Source organism: Anolis carolinensis, chromosome 1 (assembly GCF_035594765.1).
Source record: "Anolis carolinensis isolate JA03-04 chromosome 1, rAnoCar3.1.pri, whole genome shotgun sequence".
In the NCBI taxonomy this organism is placed as follows: domain Eukaryota; kingdom Metazoa; phylum Chordata; class Lepidosauria; order Squamata; family Dactyloidae; genus Anolis; species Anolis carolinensis.
In genome coordinates this window covers 219,123,661-219,141,753 of record NC_085841.1, presented here as the reverse complement: position 1 = coordinate 219,141,753, position 18,093 = coordinate 219,123,661, and the positions used below count along the sequence as shown (strand labels likewise).

General features: G+C 38.9%; 1 protein-coding gene across 19 annotated transcripts in view; it reads right to left on the bottom strand.

The window, feature by feature from the left end:
• baz2b (bromodomain adjacent to zinc finger domain 2B) overlaps positions 1–18,093 on the bottom strand; it is a 286,844-nt gene that overhangs the window by 154,351 nt on the left and 114,400 nt on the right. Inside the window, exon 1 of one of the 19 annotated variants that reach the window (XM_016996870.2) lies at positions 10,082–10,473. The exons of 17 other annotated variants lie outside the window; for them this stretch is intronic. The gene's annotated coding sequence lies outside the window, so the exon portion shown is untranslated. Of the gene's footprint in view, positions 1–10,081; positions 10,474–18,093 lie in introns of those variants that run through there. One more of the 19 variants, XM_016996858.2, reaches the window with a different exon arrangement.

Sequence of the window (18,093 nt, the reverse complement as noted above, 5' to 3'; positions counted from 1 at the left end):
GATCTAGGTAATATGCTTTTCTACTATCCCTGAAAAATCTATTAAGGAGGGAAATCAAGAACAGCTGCAGAATGACAATTGGTCACTAATTCTAGGAGCTAGCTTCAATCACTAAGAAAACCAGTGGTGGAAGATATAAAGGTAAAAATATTTTATTTTAAAACTGTGAAATTAAACAATCACTCGAGAGATGGTGAACAGGTAAACCCATAGAAAGGTCCTGGTTGCGAAAGCAGAAAGAGTAAGTGAAGGATTTTGTGGGGGGCACACAAAGTGGTCTTGTGAACTTCCATGTGGCTACATTTTGTTCACACCTGGAGTTCATGTGGCTTTCTAGCTCCTTTTTGGCACACTTCAAGGTGTAACCACCTGTACTAAACACATTCAAGAATTAGATTAATTAAAAAAGCACTTGTGAGAAGCTTCCATATATCTTGAACATATTTTAAAAACACATTACATATATAATAGGCTGGTTTCCTGAAAGGCAGAAATGATACTTTGACAGTTTTGTTATTCTGTTTTAAGTTGCTATTTAAGAGGAAGTATTCCATTCTTACTATAACTTTCAGACGATTTCTACAGAAATCCTCTTATTTCCATTAAAGGAGAACATTTGAAAGATCACACCCCAGTTGTTGGCCACAGTCCAGGCCAACACACATGGTTGTACCTCAATAATAATAATAATAATAATAATAATAATACAACTTTATTTGTACCCCGCCACCATCTCCCCACGGGGACTCGGAGCAGCTCACATGGGGCAAGGCCCGACTAACACAATTTACAAAAACAACAGCATAAATACATTGAACAATATACAAAAAAAAGAAACACAGTAAGACAATAAAACAAGAGTTAAAAATATCAATCAACCTTTTAGTCATTGTGCTCATATAAAATTGGTTATATCTTAATGGAATATTAACATTTCACTGCCATGTAAACTAAAGATTTTAAGTAAGTCAGTTTTGTAAAAAAAAATGTTAAGAATATTCATTTGCACCTCAATCTTTTTACAGTGGACACACTAATGCCAGCATACAAAATAAGATGAAAGTAGCACCAGAGTATATTGCCAACTGGTGGGAAGGGCTGACAAACAAATCCTTTTGAGAATGTTTCAGATGCTGACTAGAAATTATGACAAATCTCATTCAAATAAATCTTGTCAAGAAAACCCTATGATAGGTCAGAATCAGCTTGAAGGCAAGTAACAACAAGAGCACTCCATTTCTTGAGAATTTTTAAAAAAGAAAATAAATGCTTGTGCACCATTTTGAGCAAGTACGGTCTTCTAGATCTTAGACAATTTAGGAACACGACACTATGTTTGGAACAGACCTTTGTGCAGTCTCAATCATTTATAATTAGAAAAATCTCCTGCCATGAATAAGGCCCATTCCAGTGCGATCATCAAACATGAATTGAAGACCATGATGCAATTTTTCTGTGCACATTTAGATGTCCATTGCTAGTAAGCCTCATCAAGCGATATTCTTATCACATTTAGGGCTTTACCCTGTTTCTCAAAGTATTTTGCTTTCTTAATAGCTGGTGCGATGCAGTTTTTTAAAGTGATAGGAGGCATTCATTTACATCCATTCTATGTTAGCGCCAAGATTCATCAGTCTCCAGAGGAACAGTGGACATGATCTTGACTGCACGACAGCTCCAAGAAAAATGCAGGGAACAAAACCAACCTCTGTGCATGGCATTCATTGACCTTGCAAAGGCATTCGACACAGTGAATTCGCAGCGCTTTCTGGACCATCCTCCAAAAAATCGGGTGCCCTGACAAATTTGTGAACATCCTTTGGCTTCTCCATGATGACATGATGGCAACAGTCTTGGACAGCAACGGCTCCCAAAGTGACCCATTTAAGGTGGAATCAGGTGTCAAGCAGGGATGTGTTATTGCCCCAACCTTATTTTCCATCTTCATCGCTATGATACTTCACCTTGTTGATGGGAAGCTTCCCACAGGAGTGGAAATCATCTATCGGACAGATGGCAAGCTATTTAACCTCAGCAGACTGAAAGTCAAAGCCAAGGTCACCACAACATCTATTACAGAACTCCAATATGCCGATGACAACGTAGTCTGTGCACATTTACCATCAAAACTTATATTTTGTACTATGAAACCTTTCAACGGGCATTTCATTCTTTCAGTACTTGCTATATCTGCTCTATAGAAAACACCCAAGCTGTGCGCCATAGGGAAATAGAGGACACAAAGCTGTAAAAAGGCATCACTATTTCAGGATATTGAGTTCAGACTATTGTTAACCAAAGGCCTTTTCACACCACACAATTACAGCACTATGATTTCCACTTTAACTGCCATGATTTCATCTTACAGAATCCTTGGATTGTTTCCTGAATAATTTACCATTCTGTGCAAAGAATATCTAGTGCAGTGGTTCTTGACCTGTGGGTCCCCGAGTATTTTGGCCTACAACTCCCAGAAATCCCAGCTATTTTACCAGCTGTTAGGATTTCTGGGAGTTGAAGGCCAAACCATCTGGGGACCCACAGGATGAGAACCACTGATCTTGTACATCACCAAGCTACAAAATCCAGAATTCCTCAGGATGCAATCAGGCAGTCATAGTGCTGTAATATTGTAGAACGAAAAAGTTCGAAAAGATGTCTGCATATCAGCCATAGCAAATTTACAAAGAAAAAGCAACATCCAGCTGTTTCTATAAGGCCTTATATCCCTGCATTGACAACTGTCTACTATGAGTACATTTCTCACCTGTTCTCAACGTACCCTAAGCTCCAAGTCCTCATGAATTCCTGATAGATTAACTTTAAATTATTTTACAGCAACCAGTGCCATAAAGAGCCCAGGGGCAAGTTAATTGGATCACTTAAATTCCTACTGGAGCTTGCAAATTAATTTGCACACAATCCACAAGAAATAAATGGAGAGCTTCAAATATATACTTTAAACAATAAGTAGTCTTACTTTTGGTTCTGAAGGCATTCCTTTCTAGTAGGGCAACGATTGAGTGGATAATCACACCATACTAAGAGTGGGTAATCACACTATCATTTTTTAAAATGTACTCATCTGAGTTAAAGTCAAAACCAGTCTGAAGAGAAACACAAATATATTCCTTTTAGAGGGCTCCTCTGACTGCGTGACACAGTTCTGTTAAATGTTATAGAAGTTTTCCCCTTCCTCTAAAGCAAAACTGTTTTAAATTAAGGCACAATGAAAAAGTAAACACAATGCTGGATTTCAGCCTCAAAACCACTCACTCTGAAGTAGAGTATCTTTGCTGGAATGTCTTCAGATTCAGCAGTCTGGTGGCTGTGGTCTATATCTGTTTAACTGTAATTTAAATTGTGAAATGTCCGAACAAACAAAGATGTGCTAACGTCTTTTTCCTTTTTCTACAAGTTTAGTTTCCTGCATTCAAAACAGTATTGCTATGCTCTATATGCAGCTTTAAAACAGCCATGGCAAACCTAAACTGAATCAGTTACTTAGCTTTTTTTATTCTATTTTTCAAATACAAAATGTTGTTATATTAAGTACAATCATTGTCCTTCCTCCCAAAGTATTAAATCAAGCTTTCCATCTTTCAATTGTTAGATTAATCCCACATTGTTACATTCAGGGCAGGCCAGGATAAGATCCAAATAAAAACCTTGTAATTATCAAATTCAAGGAAGTAAATTTTGTACAGGAACAGGAAGGACTGTATCCATATTATCTTGCTCGTACCAACTACACAGAAGCAGCAATCTCCCATAGCCAAATATCTAACAAATAATGTTTATGTAACAGTTGGCAGAAATACTGTGGCATCACATATTAACTGGATGCACTGTACACATATCACAATATATATTCAGCCAATATGCATAGGAGGATAACACCAATGGACTATGTTCTCCCTATATTCGTGCTGACTACCCCTGGTGCATATGCAGTGTGATCCCTCTATCCACAGGGAATATATTCCAAGAACAACTCATGTCCCATGGATATCTAAAACCATGGAAAATAGTGATCCTTATGCTTTGACTATAATTGGCAGGAGGCATGACACAGAATTGCACTAGAGATGCCTAAACTCACTTTCAAAGAAGACTATCTTTTTGAGTGTGGATAAGTGACACTGTGAATATCGAATCCGTGAATAAGTGGGTTTTACTGTATGCGTATGAAAATGATACAAGTATAGATATTGTATGCATAGACCCTTGTTTTGTTGACAACTCATACTGAATGTGTAAGTTAAGGAAGCTGTAGCCATTGCGTTACAAGACTTTGGCAGGACTAATAACAGGGTCTCCGGATACATCTTTCAATGATACCACAGCCATAAATTGAACCTGCTTTAGTAGCAAGTAACAACAAGAACAAATACTGAATGTGCACAAGATAAGATTCGCAGGTTTGATCCCTTTCTTACATGCCTGTTGGCTGTAGTGATACATATCAAATCATATTGAGGCCAGGAACCTATAGGAAAATAACCCTTTTTATGTAAACAAGTTGATACTCTCAGTTCTTAGGTAGGCGAGATGGCTAGCTCTGAGAGTATTGTGGAGCAAGACACAACAGGTAGGACATCTTGACTAGGCTAATTCCCTGTGCCCAATGATCAGTGACCGTTTTCTTGCTCTTGTTTTTTTCTTCTTCTGATGTGGACTATTGCTGTCACATTCTCCTGCTGTGGCTGCTGTGTAACAGCAAAGATATGGGATCTTAGCCTACACACTCTTTCCAACTAAGTGGTCTAAAAGGTTGCTGAACATTACCATTAAAGAATATTCTGTGATTTCTCTAATTTAAAATATCCTGGGTAGCATGAATTCAGATGCATTTAACAAGAAAGACAATCCAATCCTTCTAAAAACGTCATTTTCAAAAGAAATATTTCTTCTGCGCAGATCTGACCTGGGACTTAGCTGTCCAAGGAAAAGTAGAATATAGAGGCCTATCTGCTGCATTCCCCGTGTACAGTAGCCAAAGATGATCAAGTTATTTTGACACTCAAAGCAGGAAATTCCACACGTCCTTTGCTTCCTCCCAGCAATAAAACCATAACAACAATTAACTAACAATTTGCTGCTGTTTCATGACACTTAAAATATAGACAGTGTGATGTAATGCTTTGGATGTTGGTCTACAACTCTGGAGACTAGGGTTCGGTTCTATGCTCAGCCATGGAAACCCACCGTATGGATTCTTGGGTGATAAAGGTGATCTTTAGGTTGCCATAAGTTGGAAATGACTTGAAGGCACACCACCATCACAGTAACTGAACTACTTGAAGTAAATGTTTAAGAACCACATCACATTGATGAGAGGCGGGGGGCGATTTGCCAGCCTCTGTGGCAAATCCACGGGGCAGCAAGACAATCCAAGCACCCTGCCTCGCCTGCCTTGCCCCTCACCTCATCCCACGGCAGGAAGCATCACCATCTGGCTTCTCCCTGTTGTTTTCTATGCAACATGGGAAGCTTCCGTGTTGACGGAACTGCCTCCTGCGATGCTTGGACCTCTCTTCAGGCACAGAGACCTGTTGGAAGTAGATTAACATAATGTGATGGGATCCAATGGCCTCTGTGCATGAAGAGAGGTACAAGTGCCGTAAGATGGGCAATTTTGCTTGTCTGATGTACCGTAGTCCTAACTACCACAAGAGTATTTCTAGATAGAGGTGGAAGTTTAATGAATCATTCAGTTTCATTATCTACATGAGAAATGCTAAAATCCTATGATAATGGTTTAATAACTCAATGATTTTATCCTTTCAGAATCATCAGAAATTGAGGATGGATCCTGGCAAATGTTATTCTTTTTTCTTCTTGTTACACAAAATCAGTTTAAAAAAAATAGCTGCCAATGGCTCCAAGCCAGTGGTCATGAAATGTAAAGTTGGGAGGATCCATCTATGGAGTTCTGTCACTGCACAAGAACTATTTATGCTTCACTCCAGGAGAAAAAGTTTCACACACTAACCTTTGACATTTTTGGAACACTGACTTAGAAGATGACTTCTAGTAGCCTGGTGAGCTACTCATCAGTTTTCTGTGACCTACAAATGTGTCCTGAACTAACATTTGGAAACTATTGCTCTAAAGAGGAGATAACTGTTGTTTTTTACTTATAGCATACCGTCCTTCATCAACAAATAGCTGCCCAGACCTCTGGCCATCTGTTTCTATGACACAAGACAACCTTGTTCTTAATTTAGAAGCTATCCAAAAGAAAAGGGATAGAAAAACAGTGCAGACTCACAACCCATTTTCAGCTAATATAATAAAAAAAAACTTTGGAGAGTCTACATAGTAAGGATGGTTCCTCTCGTGACAATAATTTACTAAGCACAGCCAACATAACAGATTATTACTGAAATATATTGTTGCATTATGTAGATTTTTACATCCTTTTAATTTTTTGGTTCCCAACTTTTATAGTTGTAAATAACAAATAATTTGAAAGGTAATGATAACAAGGATTATAGAGATCGATTCTTGCGGTGTATTCCACTGTATTCTAATTGTTCTAAAAACATGATTCTATGATTCTACATGACATGAAAAGGCTAATGTTATTCTTTGTGGAAGTGAATATAACAGGTGTTGAATTTTCGGGTGACAATATCAAAGAAGATCTCAAATAAAAAATTACCATACTAGTATATATGTAAGTTCCATAGTGAAAATGTTTAACAGGGAATGCTATATTGTTCAGGATCAGGCAATACTAAATTCAGGCAGTTATCACGACATATTATGCTTAAGGATTATGCCTAACATATGTGCAAAAGATTTCTCTCACAGAATGAAGAATGAGAACACTTAAATGTGCATGACGGTAGTCTCTAAAAACATCCAGTACTCTCAAGAGTTCTCCTTACAAGGTGAGGTTCTCCCTCTCTCTTCACAGCAGAGATGTGATACTTGCTGATTCTTCAATTCCACTGTACTCTCCAGAAAGCTAGACGAACCTCCTAAACCAGGGTTGCCAGACTGGGTACATACAGGAAGGAACTCCTGCGGTTTTAATCCTGACTAGATTGTGGAGCAGGATGAGGTATCATAAAGATCCTTCAAGTGGGATAAGGGTACCTATTCTCTCCTATCTTCCAAGCCCCAACTTCCTTCCCCAGCTGTTCTTCTCAAGACGGCATGGAGCTTGGCACTCCTCCATGCTCTCCCTCTCAATCTCCACTGACAAGACATTTGCCATGTTTGGAGGAAATAGCTTTAGCTGAAAGTTGGGGTTTGGAAAGTGAAGGAAGACAGTTACCTTAGAACCATGTGACAGAACCTTGTAGCACCTTGTCCTACGACCCTGGTTTTTTAGAACTAGGAACAGGCAAACTCACTCAATTCGGAACTGGCTCATTATTTATGAGGTTTCTAGATAAGCACACAGGATTATCCATTTTCATGAGTTTTTCTGCAGTCCTCTTCCACTTCAGGAGTAAAGTTACAGGAGCTCCCTCTCAGATCCTCTCAGATCCAACTTGGTAACTCTATCCTCACCACTGTGAGATGTGGGGGGAATCAATAAAAAGAGTAAGAACACATGGATTGTTATGTGTTTTCCGGGCTGTATGGCCATGTTCCAGAAGTATTCTCTCCTGACGTTTTGCCCACATCTATGGCTGGCATCCTCTGAGGCCATGAAAACCTTCGACATCACATAAGAGCAACACATCAGAGCACCAGTCCTTCATGGGTGAACTTTTTCCATAACAAAAAGAATATTGGACCCAACCCTGTTTTTTTTAGCCCTAGCAACAAGCACATTCACTCAGGTCGGTTTGGAACTGGCTCCATATTTATAAGCTTTCTTGACAAGTATATGAGTTTCTGAGAGTTTTTCTCTAGTCCATACCATTGGGACATGCATGTTGGTTATATTGACTCATGTTATTGCTTCCTAAAAATTATAGTTGGATCTATTTCAGTGGCTATGGGGTTATTGAGAATGCATCTTCCAATGCCCTACTGAAATGAACATATCCTTAGAATGAAAAGATCTAAGCTATGAAGGAGGGACAGCAACCAGATAAAGCAATTGAGGGACCACACCATAAAAAGGTAAAGGTTTCCCCTGACGTTAAGTCCAGTCATGTCTGACTCTGGAGGTTGGTGCTTATCTCCATTTCTAAGCCGAAGAGCTGGCATTGTCCGTAGACACCTCCAAAGTCATGTGGCCGGCATGACTGCATGGAGCGCCATTACCACAGAGAAGATACTAATCTTACCAATGTAAGTCAGGTGAGCTTATCATGTACCAAAGTTTCATCAGGACTAACATTAAATAATTTTCATATAGCCATCTATGAACAATCCTATAACCCCAAATATTAACTACACATGTGCAGAATTTTATTTTACATTATCATCTGAATAAATTAATGTTCTCAATCAGGTAATTATTAATTTTGGCAACAGAACTACTTGGCCCCTTTTCCGCTAGCCTCTTAATAATGTTGTCAAACCAATTATAAAATCAACTACATCCAGCATTGTCTTATCATGGTACTTTTACTTAAATCAAAATCTCTTACCATCTAATTTTATGATCTAAGAAAATTAGCATGTGTACTTTGAAATCTATTCCAATTTGAGTTCAATCATACTTAATTCTCTTCGGAGAACATAGACAGCACACAGTACAGGTTGAGAATCCCTTATCTGAAATCTCTGGGACAAGAGGGGTTTGGGGTTTGGGTCCCCCCCCCCCCACCGCACCTCAGGATTTTGGGATAGCTGTATTTGCATATACATGCATAATGAGATATCCAAATATAAAAACAAAATTCATTCAAGTTCTGTGTACACCTTATACATATAGTCTAAAAGTGATTTTAAACAACAGGGTATTGTATGTTTTCTGGGAAGTATGGCCATGTTTTCTGGCCATACAGCCCGGAAACCATTCAACATCCCAGTGATTCCAGCCGTGAAAGCTTTCAACAATACAATTTTAAACAATATTTGTAATAATTTTCTTTATGAAACAGAGTTTATATACACTGAACCATCAGAAAGCAAATGTGTCACTATCTCAGTCACTAAAGTGGACAATTTCAGAATTCTGGATAAAGGATGCTTTCTACCTGTATTATTGTCTTAATCAGCAATTTTAAGTAGCTGTTGACATTAATTTTGTTGTACATTGCTTCTTCATGGCAAATATTTTTTTTCATAAAACAGACTTTTTCTGTATTTTTTCAGTTTAGCTTTGAAGCAGATATAACAGAAGTGTCACCGCCCCCCCCCCCAAGCAGTTAATATTTGACTCTCAGCTTTAATGAAATTGGTTTTTACTTCACGAATATACTAAAAAAAATTAAAATTCTGGACATAACTGAATCAAATTGAAATAATCCCTGCTGATTTCAATGCACAAGCATATACTTAAATACTTATTATTGAAAAAAATAATTTTGCTCTGATTGTAACATATTTCAAAAAGACAAAACAATGTACAATGTACTGATAACCAAAATTAAATGTTATTTATATTTCAGATTATTTTTCCAAATATTTACTAAAACAATACAATATAATGTATAGAATAATCTCCTTAATAACCTATATAAAAAGTTAATTTTTAAAACAAATTGTGCTGTAGTCCAAAAGAGTAACAGATGTGCTAAAAAATAATCCACAGACGACAACATAGTTAACTGCCTTTTGTTTCTCCAGCTCACTTAATGTGGAAAACATTGCTCATTTACTTTGCCTAACAATATATGGCATTTCCTTTCCCAAGAATATATTACATTGCATCCTTAACCCCAAAGTTAAAACACAGCATTTAAACATTACACCATATAGGAAAACTCACAGATGTATGTATTAAAATATTCCATCAGTACAGAAGAAGCTAAACAACTCCCTTACTTTAAGACAAAAAGAAATCACACGAAACAAAAACAGGGAAACATTGCTCTAAAATGAAAGCTTTTAACCCACATGCCATAAACATTTTACACTGACAATTCCCTGGTTATTTTTAAAAGAAAAACACTGAACCCTCTTCCCTTCACAGGCGAATAGAGATGTAATACGAACAGCTTACCGTGGATAGTGGTTTAATCAGGAAGTAGCCATTATCCCTTCGATTCAGAACAGTGACAGCTCTCCAAAACAACAAGCCGTGATATTTCTTTTTTTGCAGTTAAGAGGAACGAAAGCACCCGCACTGTTGTATCGCAGCTCTCCTGACCCCAGAGGTCAGCAGATGTCTATTATCAAAAGCTATCAAAGAAGCATAATCCGAAGCCGGCATTTACAACAGCCTGTTTGCAGGAACACCTAAAAATCTCTCCAACACAACCTCTCTCTCTCCCTCTCCCTATGTTACTCGCAAAACATGGCTGTCTTATTCAGAGATTAGCAATTATTGTAATGAGATACTGCCGGAGAGGGTCAAATAGTACTTCCTGCAGTTTGCACATCTTGATTTCCTGGTAAACAAACTGGAAGGCAGGTGGAGCACTTAGATCACCGGTAAACATCCCGGCTCATGTGATCAAAACCAACCCAGGTGAAGTATGTGACTTGCAAAATATAAGGTAGAAATCCTTCGGCTGAAGGGTGGCAACACCCATGAATTAAAAAACACACTCTGCAAGCAAAAAACATATTTTTCTTTTTCCTCTGGCAAACAGATCACTGGAAATGTTTCCTCTGCCTTCTATTAACCCCCTTGTTGCCACAAGGAAAAGTTTTAAAACATTGAAGAAGGAGAGGGGAAGAATTTTTCAAAAGCATAAATGTTCACCAATGATATAAAAGAAACTACTGCCAAAGTTTTTAGATAATAAGGAAGTTCCATTAAGCATAACACAGAAACCCAGCACATATAAATGTATGCTTTGACAGGGAGGGAGAAGCAATTGCATAAAACAGGAATGTTGAATGGTTCCAAATGATAATGCACCTGCTCCTTTTTTGTAACTCTAAAAAAAACCCATAGACTTGTTATCATATATACTACCAGCAAAGAATAAAAATTAACTCACTGAAGTTTAAAGTAGTGAGAATTTTATACAGGCAATATAAAATCACTGGTTTGAATTGTTTCCGAAATCCATCTTTCTGAATCTTTGTGTCAAGGCACCGCCCATCACAACAGAGAAACCCTATATTAATGAATTGTCCAAAATGCAGTGAGTGACAAAAAGGAAGCAAATTACAACACTGCTACACCAGAAATAAACCAAATCAATTACTAAACCACACAGAACCCAAGAGCCACTGTCACTATTACCAATGCAAATTCACACTACCATTCTACTCAACGGAGTGGACCACTGTCATGTTATGAAGATACTGGAATAACTGACAATCATTAATGAATATTGCAATTTAGAGTAGTTGAGAGAACAAAGCCTAACATCAGTTTCATTAATATCTTGACCATGATTCACTGGATTCCAGTAAGAGCAAAAACATATCTTATAATGGTTATGAAGCAGTGTTGCCTCATGGCTCCAATGCCAAGGGACATTTACGAAAGGGCAAAATCCAAACCTTAAGTGAGCAATGGGAAAAGGGCTCAACACTGCAGGTAGCTCCTTAAACGTTTTGGCTAAAACCACAAAGAATTCACTGATATAGCAACCAGGGATATTAGATCAGTCCCCTACCTCTTGATCTTCCACAAGAGAGTAAAAACATGGCTTTGTGACCAAGCCTTTGGAGAACCTGTACAATAAATAGATATGGAATGACATGTAATGACTATAGGAACGGCCCGGATTACACTTGTGGATCTTGTAATTAATGGTTATTGTATGGTTTATAAATGTCTCTAATTGTTTTAATTGTATTTTATTATTCGATTTTAAATGTCCATTTGAATTTGTATTGTTTTTAAGGCATCAAATAGCTGGCAATATGTAAAGCCTCCTTGTCAAGAGTCAGACGCCAATTAGCAAAAATAGAGTTTATTCAGCAGATAAGCCAAAAAGTAATGTTAACACAGAAAAAACCTTGAAACACTTCACTATCAGTGCTTCAAGAGCAGTTCAAACAAAAATATAATTCAGCAACACAAGCAGGTAAAAACAAAGCTAAACAAACTTCGTGCAAACTGCACTTTCTGAGTCAAAGCCCTGCCAGCCGGCTCTGTAGTTTTCAAAGGAACAGTTCCCAAAAGAAAACACCAAATTGGTCAGGAAACAAACAAACAAACTAAGAATGCAGTAGACTGCTTCCACAATGTGGATAAAGCCGAAGGCTCCAAAAGGATGGTGAAAAGACGTCGTCCGGGATTCCAAGGTCAGGTCAGGAGATAACAGCGGTGTCCAAAGAGCAAGCCAGGAGTCAAAAGCCGATAGTAGTCATCAATCACAGGGCGAAGGCAGTAGCAAGGTCAAATTCCGATCCAAGGTCTGAAGAGGGTGCAGTCATCCAAAACAGGTCCACGATAAGACACAGCGAGAGCCAAGCTAGGTGATAACAGCAGATTCAAATCATAGTCCAAGTCCAGTCTTCATGGAAACACAGAGATCCCAATGGCGCCTCAGCAACACCTTGCCACACGCAAGGTGCAGTGGCCAAACATTCCCATTTTATTCCCCTTCCTCCTGGGTGACCAAACACTCACACCCAAACACCAGGTGTCCCAAATCTACTCAGAGTCTGAGCTCCACACAGCTAGAGCTCGTGGATCTGGAGTACCTAGCAATTCGTCGGAGTCCCAATCATCCTGCCCACACTTAGCCCCATGAACACTTAAAGAACCATCCTCCCTTCTCCAAGCATCCCAATTGGGATCAGCTCCTGCAGAAACCCCAGGTTCAGAAGTATCCATAGACCCCGAATCCCCAGACATCTCCGGTGGCTGTGCCCATTCAGTGCCCGCTTCCCCAGCCACCACCTGTTCCTCAGCATCCATCTCCCCATCTGAATCTTCCTCAGAAGATCCCCCATATAGCTCTCTAAGTCGCTTCCTGCGCAACTCCTCCAGTGAACCCTCATCACGAGGGTTTTTTCTTCCTCTTTGAATTCCATCCCCATCAACCATAATCCCCGAAGGCGCAGTCACAACACTCCTTGAGTCCCCTTCGAGATTGAGAAAGGTGGGATAGAAAAATCGTAAATAAATAAACCACCAGCCACTACTGTATGCAGTTTTCACAAAAATGATAACCCACCACAGCATGCAATCACCATGTATTGTATCATCACCATCGTATTGCTTCACCAGTGCTGATCATCATCGTATTGTCAAATAAATACATAATACGAAGATCTCACAACTTAGGGAGGTTCCAACAGGAGATATTGGCATGGAGATAACATTTCAGTGATATGTGTGTATTGATGCAATATGAAATAGACAGAACTTAATCTTTATCACCAAGCCTCTAAGCCAAGTGGCACAACTTTTAGAAAAATATTAACCTCTTTAGCAACCCTCATTAGCTGTGATGTCTGCTTTTTATTTTTTATTCTAAAGACTATGGGTACAATTTTTATCAATATCACACCTTGATATTGATTTTATCAATACCACAGGAAGGTTTAATTCTAATAACAACATGTGTGGATCTGTGTGACCTGTCTTTCTGTCTGGAGCACAACTAGAGTTGATGTCTCCCTCCCATCACGTTGTCGCCCTATGAAAACCAGTGTATGTGTGTCTGTGTCTGGGCACATGCATGTACTTAGAATAAATTAAAAAAACAAACAAACCCAGATGTAGTTGCTGAAAATGCATTTAGTGTTACATCCAGTTTGACCTCCAGCCTTTGGAAACTAATCAGAATGAACCTTATTACCAGCGAGGAATACAAATCCAATGTATTTTGATAGCCCAACAGATGGTAAATCTACCACAAGCAAGTCATGGATAGAGGGCAGTTTCTGGGGGAAAAGACCAAGTTCTTGAGTGAAGAAAGGGATTGTTTTATCTTCCATCTCTTGCATTAAATATTTTCACCAAATAGTACACATTTGCTAGATGTTCTTTGCCACTTAGATAAAAGTTCCAGGACTTTACAGTGGCAAACCCCTCCCCCGCATATTCGGCCCGTATGGACTACAGGCTATCCCAGTGATATGCAGAAGCTTTTAGTGAGTATCACTGTTTGTTTGTTTGTTTTGCTATAGGCAAAGTCAGGGAACATTCCAGAGTTGGCTAGAAGCTTAGGCAAGCACCCACCCTGTCACCTTTTAAAAAGGAGTTAAAACCTTGGCTCTTCCAGTGTGCTTTTGAATAATCTAGCCCCCATGATCAATACTCTACTTAAACTAATTTCATTACATTTTGCACCTTATCCTACTCTCTCCTGGAAGTAACTTGAAGTCCTACCTCACTCCAATTCTCCTTGAGAATGTTGAGCATTTTGTCCTTCTACGTTCCCAAATGGCACTATAATACATATCTTTGCACTTTCACTTAGACTGCCCTCCCATTTTATTCTACTTCTCCTAAATGGTGGTCCTTTTATGTCATCATTCCATGTTTTAAAATGATTTTTATTGTTATTTACTGTATCATTTGGTTTTAATGTGTTTTATCTGGTTGAAGATGCTGTTTTTACATGTATTTTACTTTGTGTATTACTTATCCTTGGGCATGACCCTGTGTTAACCGCCCCGAGTCCCTGCGGGGAGATGGAGGTGAGATGGAAAAATAAAGTCATTATTATTATTATTATTATTATTATTGACACAACGACACAGTATGACACAGCAAACAAGATAGACATGCTGGATTTCGTATCACAAAATCACAAGTTGAACACTTCCCAGGTGGTGGTGTTGTTGTAGTAGTTGTAGTAGTAGTTGTTGTTGTTATTATTATTATTATTTTGAGGAAGTCTGGACAGTGAAATCATGTCAGATTTGGCAACAGACTAGACACTGGTGCTATCATCCTTTCCCTGTGCTCTTCATGCCAGCTAGAGATGCATGATAAAGTATGATGAATCATATGGGAAAAAGTACACTTGTATATTAATAACTAAAGTCTTTTTTCTGCCATTTTCCTTGGACATGTCCCACATTTCCTAGGGGAGATAAAGAAGCAAGTGAAGATTTGCTGTGATGTTAGGAATATGGCCATAGAGGCACTGTGGGAAACTGTTATCTGCATTTAAACATACAATCATGCCTCATGGTTTACTAAACCCTGACAAAACATTATAAACAAGCATTTGAAAATGCAGTAGAGTCTCACTTATCCAATACTCGCTTATCCAACGTTCTGGATTATCCAACGCATTTTTGTAGTCAATGTTTTCAATATATCGTGATATTTTGGTGCTAAATTTGTAAATACAGTAATTACTACATAGTATTACTGCGTATTGAACTACTTTTTCTGTCAAATTTGTTGTATAACATGATGCTTAATTTGTAAAATCATAACCTAATTTGATGTTTAATAGGCTTTTTCTTAATCTCGCCTTATTATCCAACATATTCACTTATCCAACGTTCTGCAGGCCTGTTTATGTTGGATAAGTGAGACTCTACTGTAGTACCAATGAACTAGAGGGCACAAACAAGGAACAAGAAAATAGGATGTTGGGTATAGGAATTCCACCTGTTCTTTGGGCAGACAATTAACCAACATACAATTTCTATGGACTTTCATAGTGAGCATCCCATAAATGTTTGGGGTGGACTTTGGAGACACTGTGTGATCAAATAAATAGGCTTAGATCTAAGATAGTAACACTAGGACAATGTCACAATTATTTCCCACATTGTACTCACATAGTGAGGTAACATGTGACTGAGTCAATGCAACTGCCTCAAGAGTCAGTTGGTGCAAATATGCACCCAATATTAATCACATTTATCAAATCCATGCAAGTCTGAAAAAAGTTACTTGAACTGGCACTAAATGTTGTGTGCTACACTGTAGGAGTCCCCGTCTCAACATGCAATAGTATATTTGTGTGTGTACGTGCATACACGCAGCAAGATTAAGTGTATCCACCCCATTCACATCAGAATAGTTAAAAATAAACTAAAGTTTAAAAAATACCTGAAGGGAATAAATTGGTTTCCCAACGCAAGGCAAAATCATTCATCCACCCAGCCTGATTGCCTAGAATGGTCCTACCTAAGACTCCATTTACACTGCCATATAATGCAATTTGAAAGTGCATTCTATGGTCAGTATAGACACATATATGCAGTTTAACTACATTGAACTGCATTATATGAGTCTACAGTGACTACATAATGCAGTTCTAAACTGCTTTATATGGCAATGTAGATGGAGCCTAGCTCTACAGGTCCTCAAATGCATTCCGAACTGGATAACAGAAGTTGGTTTTGGAGAACCTGGAAAACTTATTTTATCAGTCATCTTGAAACCTAAAGGAATCTCTCCAGTGGCATCAGAGAATTTTTAAATCTCTGAAGTGATAAATTATTTCCCAATAGAAGGGAGCCCAATGGTACTGAATCATAAGTCAAACCACTTCATCAGACGGACTGATTTGCCCATCGTACGCTGCTTCACCTCTCTTTTTGGCACATAGCCCTTCACATGATGATAAGGGACTTCTAGCTAGACTCCATGCTGGAAAGGGAGATGAAGCAGCACACACTGCCACCATGGCAACACGGGAGCCTTCCCATGTTGTCTTCCTTTCAATGGGGGGAAGCCAGGTCCTGATGCTTCCCCCCATGGGATGAGGGAGAAGATAAAGCGGGCAATGCGGGATATGGCATGGCGGCTTCTACACATCCCCACCTTGAGCCCATGGATGCATCCAATGCGAGGAGAATCCATGGGCTTTTCTGATAAGGTCCATAGTCAGAAGAGTACAGTCTTTTTTTCCAGCACTTATCCCACTAGGAAATAGAAATTATTTAGAACAATTTCCCAACGGGAATACCACCAGGAGTCAGCAGTGTGGCAATACAAGCATATTAATTTCTGTGCGAAAATGGAGTGTACAGTGAAAATTTGTCGTGTTTTAATAGAAATCTGCACTTGCAAACCCTTGGGGAAGTGAAATTCTGCTCTAAAACAAGCTGTGCTTTTTAAGAGTGAAAATGTGAGTGTTTGGCAACTAGAAGTACTTTTGCTTCCCCTAGCTAGTTGGCAGCATACCACCAAAATTGGGTGGCGAGCGGCATCAAAGGGTTTGACCCACGTCAAGATGCAGAGGATGGGAGCAAATAGCATCTAGAAGCTTCAGAGCAGTTAACCATCCATGTAGGCATGCTTGCATCCATCATTTTAGCCTACATTTTCCTAAAGTGTAGGCTAAAACTTCTTGGAAGAGTTTTTACAAGAAGATTGTTGATAATTTTCTTTTTTTGCCCTCTCTCTCCCCTGCTTCCACACAGAAGTCCATTTTGAAGAAAAGTCTTCATACATGTTGGGAGATGCTGCTAGCCTTTCTCAAGGTCCTGGAATGACGTTAAATTATACTACATGCTGATTGAATACAGAACGAGGCAATGCTGTTGCTGTGGCAGTCTGCCCTTAAGAAAGAGTTGAGAGAATTTTGTATCCACCCAGAGAATATTAATGAAAATGTTACTCTCAATTTTGATGTCTGGGAGGCCATTTTTACTACATCCCAGACCAGTGACAAGCATTAGGCTTCAACAACTGCTGTCCACCAATCTGTATCTGTGCCCGAAACACATAGAACTCGTATCCTCTGAGCACCTATCTATTTCCTTCCATGTGTTTCATAGTAGTCCATGGTTTACGACAGTTTCTAAAGCACAGCAATCCTTTGTGAGCAGAAAAGAAAAACCTTGGCTGGAGATTGCAGAAGTGGATAAAAAGCATTGACACTGGAAGTCAAGTGATGAAGGGAAAGAGCAGTGGTTCTCAACCTGGGGTCCCCAGATGTTTTTGGCCTTCAACTCCCAGAAATCCTAACAGCTGGTAAACTGGCTGGGATTTCTGGGAGTTATAGGCCAAAAGCATCTGGGAACCCCAGGTTGAGAAGCACTGGGCTAGAGGATAACAAACTTCCAGTGTTGAACTACAGTAAATGCAAGAAATAATGGGATTCTATGTGATCCTTCTATAGCTGTGCATGCGCTTACGTGGAGTTCAGAATGCTCTCTGATTGTAGGTTAACTATAAATCCC